This window comes from Ixodes scapularis, unplaced genomic scaffold (assembly GCF_016920785.2).
Source record: "Ixodes scapularis isolate PalLabHiFi unplaced genomic scaffold, ASM1692078v2 PGA_scaffold4__175_contigs__length_147842914, whole genome shotgun sequence".
Taxonomy (NCBI): Eukaryota; Metazoa; Arthropoda; class Arachnida; order Ixodida; family Ixodidae; genus Ixodes; species Ixodes scapularis.
Genome location: NW_024609879.1, coordinates 97244811 through 97263223, shown reverse-complemented (window position 1 = coordinate 97263223; position 18413 = coordinate 97244811). Strand labels below are relative to the sequence as shown.

At 44.9% G+C, this 18413-nt stretch overlaps 1 long non-coding RNA gene across 3 annotated transcripts; it reads left to right on the top strand.

Annotated features, from left to right (window-relative positions):
- The first annotated feature begins 12776 nt into the window (after nucleotides 1–12776).
- Nucleotides 12777–17788, top strand: LOC120839890. Of its 3 annotated transcripts, XR_005715427.2 has the most exons (5): nucleotides 12777–13124; nucleotides 13223–13326; nucleotides 14518–15622; nucleotides 17441–17591; nucleotides 17687–17788. It is a non-coding gene; the product is annotated as an uncharacterized LOC120839890 (long non-coding RNA). The 3 variants fall into 3 exon arrangements; XR_006078227.1 differs by lacking the exon at nucleotides 17687–17788 and having other exon boundaries at nucleotides 12778–13124; nucleotides 17486–17666; XR_006078228.1 differs by lacking the exon at nucleotides 17687–17788 and having other exon boundaries at nucleotides 12778–13124; nucleotides 17441–17666.
- The last annotated feature ends 625 nt before the right edge of the window (nucleotides 17789–18413 follow it).

The window sequence follows — 18413 nt, the reverse complement described above, 5'->3', positions numbered from 1 at the left end:
GGAGGGTGAAAAGGTCTATAAAGGGCGACCAGCTCACCTCCTCCTGCCCCAGCGCGCCGCTTTTTGTTTTGCTTGTTCAGTTCTTTTTAGTTCGCCTAGTTCCCGCCGCTCCCGCTGGCGCTGCTTAGAATCTCCACTTTCCCCGCTGCTTAGTACGCTCGGGAAGCTTGGGGAGGCTAGTACAGGCCGTCTTTTGGCACGTGCACGCGTGGACGCGTGGTTTTTCGGGCTGTAAAATATCTTAACGGTTAATGGTAAAGTGGAGCTAAACGACGGGCTGTGATGGTCTCCTGCTGTGTGCCGCTTTGCAAGCCGAGCACGCGGACTTCGACGGGGGTCGCTTTCCACGAGTTCCCGGTGACGGAGATCCGGAACGACTGGCTGAAGAAAATCCCTTGCCAAGCAGAAGGCAAACCAGTTACCCACCAAACTATGTAGCATAATGAGAAAATAGATTCTCTTCATGTTCATAACACAAAATAGGTTGTGGTACATATAAGTTTACAGCGTCATCCTTTACACGCCGTGTTGCGAATGTTGGACGCTGTATTATAACCTTCCTCATTTTGAGCGTTTAGTAAAATATGCAGTGATGCTGATACACCTACGTTCCGGATCAGCCGTCATTCATCGGAAGGAATGATGTTCACGTTTTAATGTTGCGAGCTCGCGAATTTCAGATGACGCGGAACTTACTGACAGGGTGTATATTTTAATTATGAGCATGTTAGACGTCGTTTGTTTATCTGATACTGCTTATTGTATTCGTCACTGTTTTCGAGGTAGTGCGTCACTAATAAAGAAGTTAGTTGTCTGTGTCCTAGTGAAAATAAAAGAATAATACTAAATACACAGCTTGTCTCTGTCTCCTATTCTAACCATTGTAATGAGTCCGCCTATTTTAGTGGTCTATTTTAAACATTTTTACGCTTTTGCCTTTCCTACAGCATTATCTCAAGAGATTGAATATACGTTTTCTTCATGTATACAATATAGTATGTTCATTACTGGCCTGGCAAAACATTTATGAGCGGACAAGAGCCATATCCGAAAACCGAAACTAATATATTTTTATTGAAATTTGGAGTATTTCTGGGTGTGCATTCTTCACAAAAGGTATCAAACTAAAGCCGGTCGTATTAGGTGAGAAAAAAGACTCGAAGCTATACTGACAAGCAAGCGCTCCCATTGGTCCCCCTGTAGGACGCCGATCTCACTACCCCTCTGCTTCGACTACGGTAGTGGTTATGGCGTACGCCAAAATCAATACCGTAGTCATTTCGGCGTACGCCATAGTCAATACCGTAGTCTTTTTCGCATACCCCAAACACACTACCCTTACGCCAAATTCAATACCTTGAATAACGTCGGTTCAGCAGGGGTTGAGCTCCGCATTCCGCTAAAACTGGCGGAAGTAACTTTCTGCAGCGAAATACCCTGATTGTTTGTTGTTGTTTGTATGAGCAGCGGAACGCGCGCGGCAGGCGTTGTTAATTTTGATTAGCGTTGATACGGCTGACGGCACAAGCAAGGAAGTTTGGAGTGATTCTGTGTGAATGTGATTTGACATCGCTTCTTTCTGTTTCTTCGATCGTGGTGCAAATGCAGGTGCCCGACTCCCGAACGATTCGAAGGCAAGAGTGGTAGCCCGCCTGTCCGCTGGTCTCAATCGCATGCACTGTCGTCATTTTAGGCACATCGGAAGAAAATAAGACGCTCACTATTTTAAATGGGAGGCACTCACTTGATCGAATGACGTTTTAGCGAACGCCCACGTTTCATCGAACGACACTTTAGCGAATACTCGGACGCCGCGAAGCGGCGTTTTCGGGTGGGCCAAATGAGTTCATATTTTTGTAATGAGTTGCCGCAGACTGTCGCCGCGAAGCGGCGTAAAGCGCAGCGCGACGGATGGGTTAACGCGCGCCCCCGTTATTCGCTAAAACGACCATTCGCTCAAATGTCGCCGTTCGCTAAAATGTCATTCGCTCTTGTGATATGGACCCCTACAGTACGACTGCTAGCCTGGGGTATGTGCCTCACAACAGATCGAAACGCGGTGGGGGTGGGGATCCCTGGCAGCGGGACCTTTCGCTGTACGAGCTGCGGTGCGCTAACACACTCGACCTCCGATACCCCCTTGGGTCATAGCGCTTGCTGAAAGAAGTTTGGATCGTTTTACGCAGATTTTGCAGTGCGTACGAGACGCACAACTGCTACGTACTACGTCCTAGATGCCCAAACTGAGGATCGCTACTTGTGCGCACAACTGCTACGTACTACGTCCTAGATGCCCAAACTGAGGCTCGCTACTTGTGCGCGGCTCTCGTGATCTGGAGAACAGTATGCTCGCCATGAAAATGTTGCAGTGAGAAGTACGGAAAAGTAATATTATAAAAGTAGTGTATTTAAAACTGGCTTGCATTGTCACTGAACATATGAAAACAAAACTGATTAGGAATGCCGATCAGATCGGGTGGGAATGGGATATAGATCTTTAAATAGGCTCGGGTTATGTGCGAAGTTGCGAACAGGTGGGGAGGGGTGCTATATTCTCCATCCCCCACATAATTCAAACTCGTTGCCCCCATCCCTGTTCCTATATTCTTCCAATGTGGCAGGTTCTTTTTTTTTTTTTTTTCTTTGTGCCTAGAGCTGCAGTTTTCTATGCTTCATCTCCCCTTAGCATGGACTGTTAGCCAGATTCTACAAGTGTGAGCTAATTGCTTTGGATCACACCATGGCGGTTGCACGAGCGCTCATTTTCTGCAAGCGCTGTGAAGGCAGTCGAGGCTATACCATCTTGCGCTTGCGCAGCCTTTGCGGTTTGAGGTCCTTTGTTTTGGCCTGTTCTTTTGTGTCTGGGTTTCATGTCCTTTTTGTTTCTTGTTTCGTGTGCTGGGTATGGTTGGAAGTTATGTTACACCTAGTAGTAGGATCTTTTGTAGAAACATTGGTTTGAGAGTAAATGGTTCTAGTACCTTCTTTCTTTTCCTTTGGCCGAGCAGAGAGGGAAAATGGTTTCTTCATGTCGACTTCGGGACAGAAAATAACCCACGATCGGGACAAAGGCAAGTTTGGGGAAACCGTATCTAGGTCACAGCGGCTCAATGGGCAAACAGGATGTGGCTCACGTTTTGTGTGTCGAACAGGTTAGAGAGGCCTGGTGCGCGCGTTGTTTTCTAGCCATTTATTCTCGATCCCAGTCGCGTGTCTAGGTGGCAGCACGTATTCGCCAAAGGGTGGATTGTGAAGGAGGTATGGACGTGTATATAAGGCGGTGTTTGTTGAATAAACTTCAACCTGTGTCCGAGACTTCAATGTTCGTTTCATTTTTTTTTTATTTTCCTAAGTCTCGGGTTTACTATGTTTGTCATTCACCAGCTCACCTGTGTTTTCTCCCTTTCTTCACTGAATAATGTACTGGTCAAGAATTATCTGGTCTTACCCAAAGTCGAAGGGAGACCAATGGAGTTTGAGGTAGACAGTAGCTTACCACCTTGACCAGGGCAAGACCCTAGATGACGCGTTGCTGACACATGAGGAAGCTCTTGACCCAGGGATGAGCAGGCACAAAGAACCCTTGGTGAACCTGAATCTGAAAAAAGATGTAGCTCTGCGCTTTTTGAAGGCCAGCCCTGTTCCTTTTGCAATGTGTACCGCAGTGGAGGCAGAACTCTGGATGCTCCAAAGCTAAGGCATAATCGAGCCAACACAACGCGGTTGAAAAACTGGCGGTAAATCTGATGCGGGCTGTAGCAGATTTTGTGGCGAGCGTGCTTGGAGGCACTATTTTTTCAACACTGGACCTCACTAATAATAATAATAATAATAATTTTTATTTGCACAAGAAAGTTTGCCCACTCAGCGGCGTGCAATGCTAGACGGTAAGGTTAGTACCCTTACGCATGTGCGCCTGCTAGTCCGCCACTGAGTAGGTGTGGTGGTGGTGGTGGGGGTGGTGTTTGCCTGACGTGAGGTTTTTCTCACTGGCTGTGGAAAAGTTGAAAAAAACCTCACGTCAGGCAAACACCACCACCACAAACTGTAGTCGTAAGTACAAGATAACAGATACACGTATGGAAACAATGAATAATCATAACCCAGAGGGGAAGATAAGAAAACTTGCTGTGCCCCAACCCACCCCCACGCAGACCATGGCAGAGGCCCCAGCCACAAGGCATTCCACTATAGCTGTGTGTGACGGTGCAGACAGCAGATATGCTCACCATAAACACCATCAAAGGATGACAGAGTGAAAAGGATGCTCTTGAAAATTTCGGCTGCTGCGGCAATTTTCCAACTCCGCAAGGAGACAGTCCTAGCAGGAAAACCTATCATGGAAATTTACCTGGGTAATGTTGTTGTGACGATCTGGATCGGTCATCAAGATAAATGGGCACCGTGCTCAGGAAAGACATGTCAACGTCATCAGCTACCATGCCAAAACTACTTCTTTTATTTTGATCATGAGCGCTCGCACGAGCCGCTTCAGAGCGATGTCTCTTTTGCAGCTCGTCACGTGCCAAGGTTCTTAAGTGTTGACCTGATATCACGCTGCCATACACCAAACATTAAACAAACATTAAACAAATACTGCGTTGAGCAATATGCACATGAATAAATAATGATATACATATGACGTGATAAATGAGAAAAGACATAAATTTTACAAAGTTCAGTCCCCAGGTAGAGGCTGCACAAATTTGATGACCGGCTTCAGTTTCTCCACATGCACTACATCGCGGCCAGTACCATCCACGAGTTCAAGCTAGTAGTTCACGGGAGAGAGCCGGCTCACAATTTGGCGAGGGCCTGTAAATCATAGTGTTGCCTTGACTCTGATGAGTGGGCTCTCCTACAACACGAGCTAGTCAAAAAATTGTAAGGGTGCAGGCCAGCTGGTGGAAGTTAACCATAGTTTTGTTTAACCCGAGACTGGGGTATTTCGGAAAAGGGACGAGAAGAAAAGAGGCCACAAGGAGGCGACGTCGCCTCCTTGTGGCCTCTTTTCTTCTCGTCCCTTTTCCGAAATACCCCAGTCTCGGGTTAAACAAAACTACGAGCTAGTCCTTCTCAAAAAGAACATACATGTGCCACTGTCAAAGTCGCTTTCTCGCTTTTCTTGAGCAAGCTTGATTTGTCTGAAGGTCAACTTCCGAGCTGCGTACCGCTGTCGAATGTAACACCAACGTTGGTGCTGAGGGTTGACTACTTTCCAAGGTTCTGAGACAGAAGTCCCCTGGCAAAAAAAGGCTTGATCAACGGAAAATGGGCTCAGATTCCGCATTGCTAAGCTTAATTGTCTTGATGCCCACTGCAGCACCAGAGGTGATGTGACAAACTACTGATGACACCTTCCAGGCGGTAGGGGCATCAAGTTTTCACTTTTCTCCGTCAACAATGCAACAGACTCAAAGTGCCATTGCCATTCCAGAAATTCTTGGGTCAGCTCTTGCCGACATCACGTGACCAAAGTGGCCGCTTCTCTTACAAATGAGACGGAGCGGACGAACTTCAGGATATTGGGACGAAGAACATTGAAAGTCCCGCAAAGTTTTTGACATATGCTGAAGCGACGCATGCTGCTTCTTTTGCTTCTCTGTTGCAGAAGGGTGCTGGTGACGATTGGTGTCGTCGGCGTTCCGATGAAGCGGTGGCCGGCCCTGCTTCGAGAGCAGGAGGGAGCGCGCTTTCTTTGTCCCTGCGCAGCTTGCACTCACTCTGCAGCGAGAGCCAAAACCGGTGTCTTTGGTTGGCTGAAGACAACCTGGTCAAAGCAAAGGAAAGAGTCCAGCAACTCATTCAACGAAGCGAAGCGCCTGTCGAAGCATGCTTTCGTGCTTTGTGGAAGAGTGTGGCCAGGATAACCTTGCATTTCTCCACCTTCGTCTCTGGGTAGCTGCACTTGTGGATGAGCTCCAGTAAACAGAAGGCGGAGTCGGTGCAGGATCGTATGTATGGCTCTGGGTGCAGGACCCTCCCGAGTGCTGACTTGTGCTGAACATCTTTTGTTTTGCCTCAGCTTCGTTGTCCAGGTTGTAACGACGACGGAAACCTTTCTTCATTTGCTCCTACATTGTTAGCTTGGCCGTCTTGAGGTGGTACCTAATCCACATGGAGTCCTAGCTTAGATGGTAGCTTGGATACAATCAATGGGATGGCCTCACCTGGTGCAACTTTAAACGTCTGGAACCTGAAATCTATCTGGTGAAACCAGGCGATGATGTCCGTGCGCAGCCGAGAAACCGAGCTGACAGTCACGTTGGTCAGCGACTGCAGTGTCTGCGGCTGACTCAGCTTGAGTAGGAACCCTCTTCCTAGGTGCCTTGGACCTTTTTTTCTTTGCGGACTCTTGGAGCAGTGTACGTCAGAGTCCACGCTGCACGAAAACTCCAAGGACGAGGTTTTCGGCATCATTGCCTCGAGTTGATCAAGACGATTCATGGTGCTGACAGGTGCCAGCAGGTTACTGACCAAATTCAGTGTTGCCTGTAGCTGTGCGTTGAAGAATCTGAATGCAGACATTTTGAGCAGACTGCCTTTCCTGCGGGCAAGGATGAGCCCGACCCTCCCACAGTTCTGCTCATGTTGCAAGCGTTGAGAAGGGCGCTATAGTCTGTTGCAGGTCAAGAACAGCATGAGAGTGGAGAAGAGGAAACCACCTCTACTTGTCATGATAGGTGGTTTGCTTCTCTCCAGTGTTCACTCCGCCAATGTCGAAAGAGAGGGACAGAGACTTCTCCTCCTACTCTTGACCTGCAGGAGACTCTAATTATGTTCCAGAAGCTGGCAGAAAAGACCACATAGAATTTCACCCTTTCTCACGTGTCCGAAGCAGTTCAGGGTAGAAATGTCGGAGGCCCCAGAGAGGATATTTTAGACCTATTCAAGAGATTTGTTACGCTGCTGCTGCCGCTATTCATTCTGAGAACTGCAGTCCCCTGCACGCGCGATAACCCCGCTGCGGGCCTGTGCGTGCAGTATACGAAACGACACCACCTGTCTTGTGCACGGCCGTCTGTCCCCTGTGAGCAGTTATGGCGTCACCAAGCATGTGCACAATAGCTGGTGAGATCAGTGTGTTGGTGACATGATGTTGTTTAATGCAGGGATCATGTGTTGTGATACCAATGGATCCACGGTCTGGGCCGCTGACTCTGGTGCACTCCACATACCGCAGAATCATCCCCATGAAAGCCTGTGACAGAAGCTATACATCTGATGGCCAGGAATTGGTGAAAATAGCATATATGGGTGTAGGACAATATGGTCCCGAACAATATGGTCCCAGACAAAATGGTCCCGGACAATATGATCCCGAACAATATGGTCCCAAGCACAATTAAACCTGGACAAAATGGTCCCAAGTAAAATTACCGACACATTTGATGCACTGTCTAAAATGTCACTGATATCTGCAGCGATTACTTTTAATGGTTCATTCGTCACATGTCGATTCGTCATAGGGGGAATAAAGGCAATCTACCGTGCAAATACCGCATGTTTTGATGCAATGTTAGAAAATAAGAATGGAAAATAATAAACATGCTTTTGAACACATGACACGTTTTATTACGTTCCCACAAAAGGTCTACCCTTCTTTGATGCTGTTGGGCTTCAGCAGCCCTTGTGCCATAAAAACCCAATCCAGTCCAAAAGGTCTACGATCCTGAAACGGCACTTGGCCCACGCCTTTCAGAGGGTCATTCATGATACGGCTCAATTGTGTGCAGATTGTTTGAAGTTGCTGTTGCATTTCTCGGTAGCCTGGTTGAAACTCAAGTTGAACACACGAAAAGTAGAACAAATCGCGAAAATTATCCGTGAAAAATATAAACTCTAGATTGACGAACGGCTCGCAATATAAGTATTTTGCGAATCACATTTAATAACATAAACCTTTGAAGACCAAGCAATTAAAAAGTAACTCTAAAATAACCAATGGCTCATGTCACAAATGTTCACCAAAAATAAATACATGCAATCTACAAACCTGTGAAAAGCAAGAAAAAAAAAAAGAAAAAATGCAGCGAAAACGACATGGGACCATTTTGTCCGGAACCATATTGTCCGGGACCATATTGTCTGGGATCATAATGTCCGGGACCATTATGTCTGGATCCCATACTTAATGCCAAACAACCAGAAACACAAGCTAAAAGCAGTGACACAGTGAGAATGGCCAACATCCTGGAATGAAATTCACATAGGCTTTGCTGGTTCAGTGAGGAAAAGCATTTCAGGTTATTATACACCAAATGGCTCGAGGTGTGAGTGGATAGCAGCATGTCGTCGAGCGTAGTAATCAAGGATTTATGGTCTTTGTTAGACACAATTGAAGTGTTAATGAAGGTTTGTTTGGGCAACGGAGCTGCTTTAAGTTACCATGATTTATTGCATGAATATCATCTGAGTCACCAGCGCACCTCATCACCGGCAACTCACAGGCGGAGCAGATGGTACAGGAGCTCAAGCAATTGCAAGGGCAACTACAGTAGATAAAAAAAAAATTCAGGTTTATGATTGGTTAAACGTCATGTAGGTACAACAGCGCAAAACAAAGAAGACCAAGGAAAGGAACAAACACCACAGGACGAGCGCTGCACTAGTCCTCCCTGCTGGAAATGGCAGGCCTTTTCCAATTGAAATGCATAGCCAAAACCTATGAGCATGAATGTGCGATTGGCGCCAATGAGAAAATCCGATGTTTTGCACATTGGTGCAATTGGAAATGCTGCAGAGAAGCCGCAGCACGGGGGAAGGCACAAGAATAGGTTGAGGGAAAGTCAACTTTAGGGGGCAAGCGCCATGATGCCAATTGTTTCAATGTGCACGACACTCAGTTTGCTCATTGCCGTTCATTGCAGCCAGTAGCGCTACGTGGCAGAGCCATTGCGCGGGGGATAGCAATGAGCCATGCACTGCAGAGACGCGAACTCGGTGCAGTATGGCAGTGACAGTGCTCAATTGCCAAATTAACACACCCTAGTAAAACTTTTTTATGGGACCCATAGAGATTTTAAGGGATCAATAGGATTTTATCGTACCAATGGGCATTTCTACTCGGCCGATAAAAAGTTATATCGTACCAATACAGACTTCTATAGTACCATTAGCAACTTCTATTGGACAAGTAGAAACTTCTATGGGAACAACACGAATGTCTTCTGGTTCAATACAAGTGCCTACTGGTCCTTCTATAGGAGCAATAACAAGTTGTACTGGTTAAACTGAAAGCTTTATTGGTCAAATAAAATGAATTTCGGATGGAGAACTTTTAATGGTCTACTGGGAATTTTTATTGGACCATTTGAGGTGAGGATCATACCGAACATGAAATCGATTAAGTGGGCATCTATCAGGTTAAACAGTATGTTTAGTGGAGAAATGTTTTGAGCACAGGAAAATACTTTTACCGCAAACATAGCCGGTGGCAGGCACGCAGCCAGGATTTTGATTTGCCCATGACAAAATGCTGTATGAGGGAGAGAGGGGAGAGGAGGTCCCACCAAATGGAAGGTTTGGGGGGGGGGGGGGAGGACGGGCAGGCCCCATGGGTCCCCCCCCCCCCCCCCCCCCCCCTTCCCCCTGCAGATACGTACCTGCCCGATGGGTTCCTATCTGCCAAACAAACCTTTTCTTTTTAGCTATATAACTTGGGTTGGGCCATATAGACACTAATTAAAACATTCAGTTAATAAAGTGAAAATGAACATCTTTTTGTCATGTGTTTTAGAATTTCCTGATTACTTACGTATAGTCCTCTTTCGTATTATAAAACATGCGGCTGCCAGTGGAGCATAAAAAAAAGACTATGGAGAACGGGAACATTGTGTGGGCATATAATACGCACAAGATTTATGAATAATTATATATAGGCAAACCACGAGATTCAGGTATCATCGCCCTGCTGGAAATGGCAGGCCTGTTCCATTTGAAATGCATAGCCAAAGCCTATGAGCATGAATGTGCAATTGGCGCCGATGAAAAAATCCGATGTTTTGCACATGGGTGCAACTGGAAATGCTGCAGAGAAGCCGCAGCACGGGGGAAGGCCAAAGAATCGGTTGAGGGAAAGTCAACTTTAGGGGGCAAGCGCCATGATGCCAATTGTGTCAATGTGCACGACACTCAGTTTGCTCATTACCGCTCATTGCAGCCAGTGGCGCTATGTGGCAGAGACATTGTACGGGAGATAGCCAAGAGCCATGCACTGCAGAGAAGTGAACTCGGTGCAGTATGGCAGTGACAATGCTCAATCGCCAAATTAGCACACCCTTGCAAAAATTTTCTATGGGACCGATAGAGATTTTTATGCGATCAATAGGATTTCATCGTACCGATGGGCATTTCTACTGGGCCGATAACAAGTTATATCGTACCAATACAGACTTCTCTTGTACCATTAGGAACTTCTGTGGGACAAGCAGGAACTTCTATGGGACAAGTAGAAACTTCTATGGTAACAACACAAATGTTTTCTGGTCCGGAATACAAGTGCCTATTGGTCTTTCAATAGGATCAATAACAAGTTGTACTGGTTAAACTGAAAGCTTCATTGGTGAAATGGAATGCATTTCGGATCGAGAACTTTTAATGGTCGACTGGGAATACAGAACATAAAATCTATTAAGTGGGCATCTATCAGGTTAAACAGTATGCTTAGTGAAGAAATTAGAGTTGTTATATACTAAAGTTTTATGTTTTGAGCACAGGAAAATAATTTTTGCCGCAAATATACCCGATGACAGGCACGCAGCCAGGATTTTGATTCGCCCATGACAAAATACTGTATGAGGGGGAGGGGGGAAAGGAGGCCCCACCAAATGAAAGGTTTGGGAGGAGGGGGGGGGGGGGCCATGGTACCCCCCCCCCCCCCCGTGCAGATACGTGCGTGCCCGATGGGTTCCTCTCTGTCAAATAAACATTTTTTTTTAGCTATATAACTTGGGTTGGGCCATGTAGACACTAATTAAATAAAACATTCAGTTAATAAAGTGAATATAAACTCTTTTTTGTCACGTGTTTTAGAATTTCCTGATTACGTACTGTCCTCCTTCGTATTATAAAACATGCGGCTGCCAGTAAAACATAAAGAAAAGACTATGGGGAACGGGAACATTATGTGTGCACATAGTATGCACAAGATTCATGAATAATTATATATAGGCAAGCCACGAAATTCAGGTATCATCGGAACTCTGCAGTTTTAGCGGTGTATTCTGTCCTTTTGTTTTCCAGGATGTTTCAGTAACAGTAATAGCGTAAACGATTGCACCAACTGGATTATGTATTCACATTGAACTTTGCTCCGTTTTATTCAGTTTTACCTGGTTTCGGAGTGGAACGTTCTCGTTTTTGTATAAATTTCGCTCCAGAACCGAGCAAATCAGAGTAAAACCGGGTCAAAAACAGAATAACACTGACTCAAAAATCCTATTATCATCTTTCACGATTGGTCCAAAGCTCTCAGACTTCCGACGTCGGGACTTTAAAACTTTGGCGGAGTTGGCGAAAAAGTGCGATACTTCAGGCTTCCATTTTGCCATGTGAACGTATCCTGTTTGAGCCCTAGCAGAGGCTACGCGCTCGTTCTGGGTCGGCAGATCACGTGCACATTCTATCGTGGGCATGCTTTTTATTAACAGAAAAGAAAAGCCGGTAGTGCCGAATAACATCCAATAATTATTAACACCATAGAAGTCATTAAAAAAAGCACATAAAATGCGCACACACACACACACACACGAAATAAGGATGACCTTCCCGAAATGATGATTGCACCTTGTTTCACGCACAGTAAGTGTCAGGCAGCGCTTTCCACTTTGTAGTTGAGCAAGGAAGTTCCTTTTTGAAAGGCATTTTACGCGCTTGTTGGCAGTTTGGGCCTTTAGTTTGGCTTCTGGCTTCCCAATGTTGTAGTTTTCCTTGATGCCGGGAAGAGTGTACACTCCAGCAATGAAGTTTTCGAGATTCAGAAGCCCTTCATTTTGCGTCCAATTAAAATGAAGGCCAACCGAAACAGGGTACGTCAGACTCGTTACATTCGTCTTTGGCAGTAGCCTTTTCGGAAACTTGGACAGGAAATCGGTCTTCAAATCTCCCGTCACTTTCACAATTTTATCACTTGTGTCTTCACTAACTGGCCCAGTACTGTGACAGCTTCTGGTTTCATTGGTACTACTTAGTTCACGGGGAGTTTTTGTCTCACCGTGTTCCGAGACAACCGAGCTTACAGAAACTGCTGTCGGCGACGTCGGTTCTGGTCCCTGGCCTGTTGTAGCATTTTTTAGGACACAACTTCGTCTCAGGACTGTTGTCCTTGGCAAGCTGGGTATACTTAGTGGCTCCAAGTATATTTTTTTGTTTGGGTTCATGGTCGCACAGCGCGACACCCTACGTGTCTCAAATCCAAATTTTAAAATTCGCACCGACGTCGTCCCGCAGCAAATGCAATTTTCTAATTAAAATGACAAATAAAAATTACTCTGTTATAAGTTTAATATATATTCAGTATTTACATTTGACAATTAAGTAATACTATAATTTTTAGAAACGTTTATTATTTTCTTAAGTACATCAGTCACACTTGCGGGCTTGCGGGTTACACCACGTGACAATATAAAGTGAGCTGGAGTCAATAGAGTGAACAGTGGGGTCACCCGCATGCATAGCCCGCATGACATATAAAACCAAAATAAGTTTTTAAAGTGCAATTTATGCAAATTTTTTGCTAAATTAAGGTCAATAAGTAAATTTTTTAAGTATTTGTTTACTTCAGCAAACAAAAACAAGAGTTAAAATACGAAGTATTATAGTCACGTGATACATCCCCTGCGTCAGGAAGTGGCCCGACGTGATAAACCGAACGGTCCGGCCGGAGGACAAGGAAGCGTGGAAGAAGAACCGAAGCTGTCGAAGCAACGTTCGCGGGAAGTCTAACCGCTTGAAGCACGTTGCAGAGTCGAGACCAGTTGAGCGGCCGGAATTTTACGAACGATTATGCAAGCGTACGTCTTGAGGACGACCATGAGCCACATATCATCTCAAATTTCTGCCCGTCAAGCCTTGTGACGAAACGGAATCGGACTTCTTCAAGGCGCGGATCCTAAAGTTGTTTGGTAAGTTCTAGTCTCCACACGCGTTGTGCCCAGTCTAGTGACCATCTCCTTCTTTAAGCACAATATGTGGGAGTAACTCTCGGCGCCGGTTGTTTCAGGATCGCAGAGTGACGCGGAAACCCAGTGACAGTAAGCGGGTGCTAGTACCTCCGACGAGATGAGTGACTGCCCGGGAGGGCTGGAGGAAGCTTGTGTGAGACAGGTAATTGTAATTTCATTTTCGGGCTTGCGAAGCAATTCATAAGACGTATTTTAAATTTGAGATTTTCTTTAGTTATGCCGTCACAAGTACAAGGAATTTCATTGATAGGGGTGCCGTGTGTTTGTTTTCATATGCCCAGAAACTAGGTAAAGGTTATGTGTTTTAACCATTTCGTCGTTTACTCTGAGACTGGGGGGTTTTTGAAGAGCAGAAGTAACAGGAAAAACATACAGGTCTCAAGACCTGTCTGTTTTTTCTGTTACTTCTGCTCTTCGAAAACCCCCCAGTCTCAGGGTAAACGACGAAATGGTTGACTTCCACCAGCTAGCCTGTACTTTGACTCTTTTCTCGTTAATGTGTTTTAACATTTTTTCTGTGCTGATAGGCTTAAGGTTAGAATGAATTATATCTGTCAAGGCGTGGCGCAGTCTGTGTCTATTTGAAGAAGAGGTATCTGTGTGCATGTGTGCGTGCATGTTTGTTTGTTTGTTAGTTCGTTGGGGTAGAGAGAGGAGATGAAGAAGAGGAGGAGGGTGAGGGATCACGTCGAATCATTCAAATCGTTAACTCCGACAGTAAGGAGGTAAGAAGGATACCTGCTAGTTACACCGGTTCGGTTTTGTGCCAAACTCAAATTGCGTTTTGCCGCGTAAATATTGCTACAATTTTTTTTTCATCAGCAAAATTAATTTTGAGGCATGCCGTTGACAAATAGGACCCCTGTTTTCAATCCCAGTCCAGGTTATTCGCGACTCCAGCGAACTATAGATGGCGCGCTGCTCAGGCAAAATTGGGACGAAAGAAGGTCGTTTTCGTTGTTCAGTATGCGGACCATCACAAATTCCTGCACTGCAGCATAAAATCGGTGTTACATTTGAATGCAAAGCGATTTTTCTACCCTAGAAACGTTCGTCTACTCAGTGCGTAGGAAGGACCCAGTGGAATCATTAAAATAATTACTGGAAACAATGTTTGTTTCTATGCTGCCTACGAGAACCAAGCAGCGATAGCAGACGACAGAGTCGGGACAACCTCCTCTCCTGAGCTTCTCGGCGCTGCCGCTACGCGGCGTCGATTTCGCTGGAGTCACGAATATTGCGCTGGCAAATTTCCTGTACATAGTGCTGCTTCAAAGATGAACTGAAGTTTGTCTTCTATGTGTGCATTGGCAATGGCATGTGGCTCAACAAGACTTCACACACGAAAGTTCTCAAATAGAAGAGGGAATCAATGTTCATCCGGTAAGGTTTGGTAATTATCTCCGCCACAGATGGCCTCCTTGGCGAATTGTAACCGGCAGACCTTCAAACCGCACAAAGGCTAAGCAAAGCCACAACTGGATGCAGCAAGACTAAAAGCTTTATAATATACTGTAAGGACTATGGCTTTATAATAAGCCTTTTATAGCAAAACATACTGATCTGAAAAGCGTTGTTTGTGGTTATTTTAAAGTGGTATACGGAAACTTTGTCGTATTGTATTAATTCTGGTTCACTGCACAGTTGAAAGAATTGTCTTCGTTTGCTGCCAGAGAAATATAGCTTGCGATGAACTAAATCAAAGCTATGACTGCTGGTGTCATGTACATATTCAGAACTTTTTTTTATTAAAATAATTGTAATCAAGTGTTTTTATGGGTTTTAGCACTGTGATTAAGATACGTCAATGTGTTTTCTAAGAAAGACTACTAATTTGCAGTTTGTATCTTCTCCTAAAATATTTTGTAGATCTGAGCATGTATTCATACCTGAATATGTGCCAGGCATTCCCCAGTATGTGTATAATTGTTTACTAGGCCTGTAAGCTTCCCCACTACATCATTGCCGTTATGTTAACGCTTCCCACCTATTATTCGAGAGAGATAAGTGTTTCTCATGATCAATTAGGTTGAGATTGTTTAGCGTTAATGCTTTTGAGTCCCCCATTTTTAATTCCTGACAGAGCGCTTCAATGTCGGTTTATTTTTGGTTTGCCGCTATTTATCACCACAAGCAAAAACATCACGCCACTGGGATTAACCCGAAGCTCACCTCATGATTAACGACGCTGCCGTCCACTGTCTTAAGGTGGGCCTACGTTCATGGGTACTTGTCTAGTGGTTCTGGAGTTGATGTTGCTGAGATAACCGAGACGCCGATTTCTACGATGGCCTCTGTCAGCATCATGGTCAATTACAGCTGGCCCAAACCAGGCCAATCAACGTGCTGGCCCGAACCAGGCCAATCAACGTGCTGGCCCGAGCCCGGCCCGGGCCCACAGTCAAAAGTCCGAGCCCATCCCAGGCCTGGGCTTTCGGGTAAGCCCAAGCCCGTGCCCAGTGGTATGATCTTTAATCCAATCGCCATATTGAGATAAAGACGTCAAAATTCCTCAGTTTAAATGTCGGAAGTGCCTCAATAAGAGCAGGTATAAATATTAGTAGCAAATTTAATGATATGCGCCGACTTTACTCAACAAGATTAACAGTTTAATCAAGCGTTTCGTCTCCCATGCGGGGAACATCATCAGTGAAACCTTCAAGCAGGAATGAGCGAAAAAACTTCAACAATCTTATTTAAGCAAGTCCGCATAAACATCGGGGGAGGGGGCCGCGGTTGGAGTTGCAAGCTGATGAGTCACTTCAGATGAACCATGATTCCACCAACCTTCGTGGACCCCACCTTTGTTCACACGCCAGAGTGGACGCATTCTCAAAGTCGAAACTGTGACCCGTATTCCAACAATGGTCTACGAGTTCCGTCTTCGCTGTGTTTGTTTAGGCGAGTGCAGCGCTTCCAGCCTGTCTCCCCAATGTAGGATGTGTCACAGTCTAGACAGTTCACTTTATACACAACACCGCACTGGGACTCTGGGGGGGTGTAATCTTTAGGTTTAGAAATGAAGTCACATAGTTTATGGTGGGGTTTGAAAGCTGCGCGGATATTCAAAGGGGCGAGGGCCCTGCGAATGGACTCAAAAGCACCTCTCAAATAGGGTATTGTTGCCTGCCCTGTCCTAAGTTGTCCATTATCCTGACTTCTTTGTCCCATCTGTTTGTGCGTGTTATCAATAAAACGTTTCGTATAATTCCGCTTCATCAGCAGGTCAACAATAACAGCATCCTCAGAAGCGCGCAAGCCGCCTCGGTGGCTCCGAGGCGAGAGCGCTGGCCTACGGATCCCCATGTGGCAGAGGCTTATTGCGGAGCAGGCGCCGTGTAACCGAGCTTTCAGTTGCACGTCAAAAGATCCCCAGGTAGTCCAAATTAATCCTCAGTCCTCCGCTGGGGCGTGCCAGATGCCCGTCGTTGGTTTAGCACGTAAATCCCCCAAATTTGACTTTTTTCTCAGAAGCGCGCAATTGAGGATTAGAAGAAATTCGTTCGGACCGGTGTAGTAGGTTTTTTACGACAGCCCTTTTATGTTCGACAGAATGATGCGAGTTAAAGCTTAAGAGGTTGCCTGTATCACAGCTTTGCGGTACACTGTTGTATATAAGCGACCGGTACTATTTCGGAACACATTAACATACAGAAAAGGCTTTGCACCGTTCTGTTCAACATCATGTGTGAATTGGATTGATGATTCAATGCTGTTTAAAGCTAAATGAAAGTCACAAAAGGGACATGGCAAAGGCCACGCATGCGACAAGAGCAAAGACGGAACTCGTAGACCATTGTTGGAATACGGGACACAGTTTCGACTTTTGAGAATGCGTCCACTCTGGCGCTTGAACAAAGGTGGGGTCCAAGCAGGTTCGTAGAATCATGGTTCATCCGAAATGACTCATCAGCTTGTAACTCCAGCTGCGGCCCCCTCCTCAATGTGTATGCGGACTTGCTTAAATAGGACTGTTGAAGTTTCTTTCGCTCATTCCTGCTTCAAGGTTTCACCGACGATGTTTCCCACATGGGAGACGAAACGTTTGATTAAATTGTTAATCTTCTTGAGTAAGTCGGTGCAGTTTTTTATCATTATGATTCCCGGCTTTTGGAATATTTTTGCAGCACATTTAATGAAGAAATTGATGCCGATAAACACCTGCCAAGGTTGACTAAAAATAAACAGAAACATACAATCAATAGTTATGATTGCACTAAGCGGTTGCTATGTGGATGTTTTTTTATGTTCGACAGCTCAGCAAAGTGTGTGGATCTGGTTATGCTTCCTGTACGAGACAGATCACGAAGCGGTTGCTGACTGACCAGTTGGGGCGAAAATTTTTGTGGAAAGGACGCAAGAGAAAGTTGACATTCAGGAACCTTCACCTTGCTGAGTGCATCATAAGTAAGTAATCTCTGGAACAGTAGTGCAGATCGCTTCACATGGAACCAGATTTATGGAATTGTTGGTGTCATACTTCTGTTGCTTTCTTTTATCAGATGTAGTGCAGAGCTGCCATAAATGTGAAGACTTCAAGGTAGAAACCATGGTCACGGATTAACTTCGCCACGCACCTGCCTGACATCAGTCATCTCAAATGGTAAGCTGGTCTTATTAAGCTGATGTTAGCACAAAAATCAAACTTTTCTAGAACAGTAAGTATGGTGTGCAATTTCTTCAAAGCATAATTTCTATATGAGAGTATTTGAATGCTTTAAATACACCTTTTTTGGTTTAATTTGAGAGCAAATACTACAGGTGTGAACAGTATTGAATAATTTTAAATAAAAAAAATTTTGTTTGGAGTGTTTCTCTAAGAGGAAAAATTTCATTATGTAATAGTACCTTATTATGGATTAAAGAGAATGCATAGACAACGAATTTTAAGAACACTGATATTTGATGTAAATCTAATAAACAAAAGTTGGCAATACAGTACACACATCCAGCATGAATGTGCTTTAAAAACAAGGCATAAAATACTTGTGATTTATTTACATCAGTTCCAATTCTTGCATATTTGAGTCACTTCACTTTGAACTTCACTGTTTTATTAGTTTTGTTTCATAGAATGGTAAACCACTGCTCACATATCTTTAACGTAACATTTTTTCGTTGCTTTTCAGGAACATTCTGCACCACAGGAGATAGAGATGTGAACTGCCTTAAGTGGGCCTTGAATGTGCTGAGCTTTTTATTATGTTTATCAGACATTTTTTTTAAGCA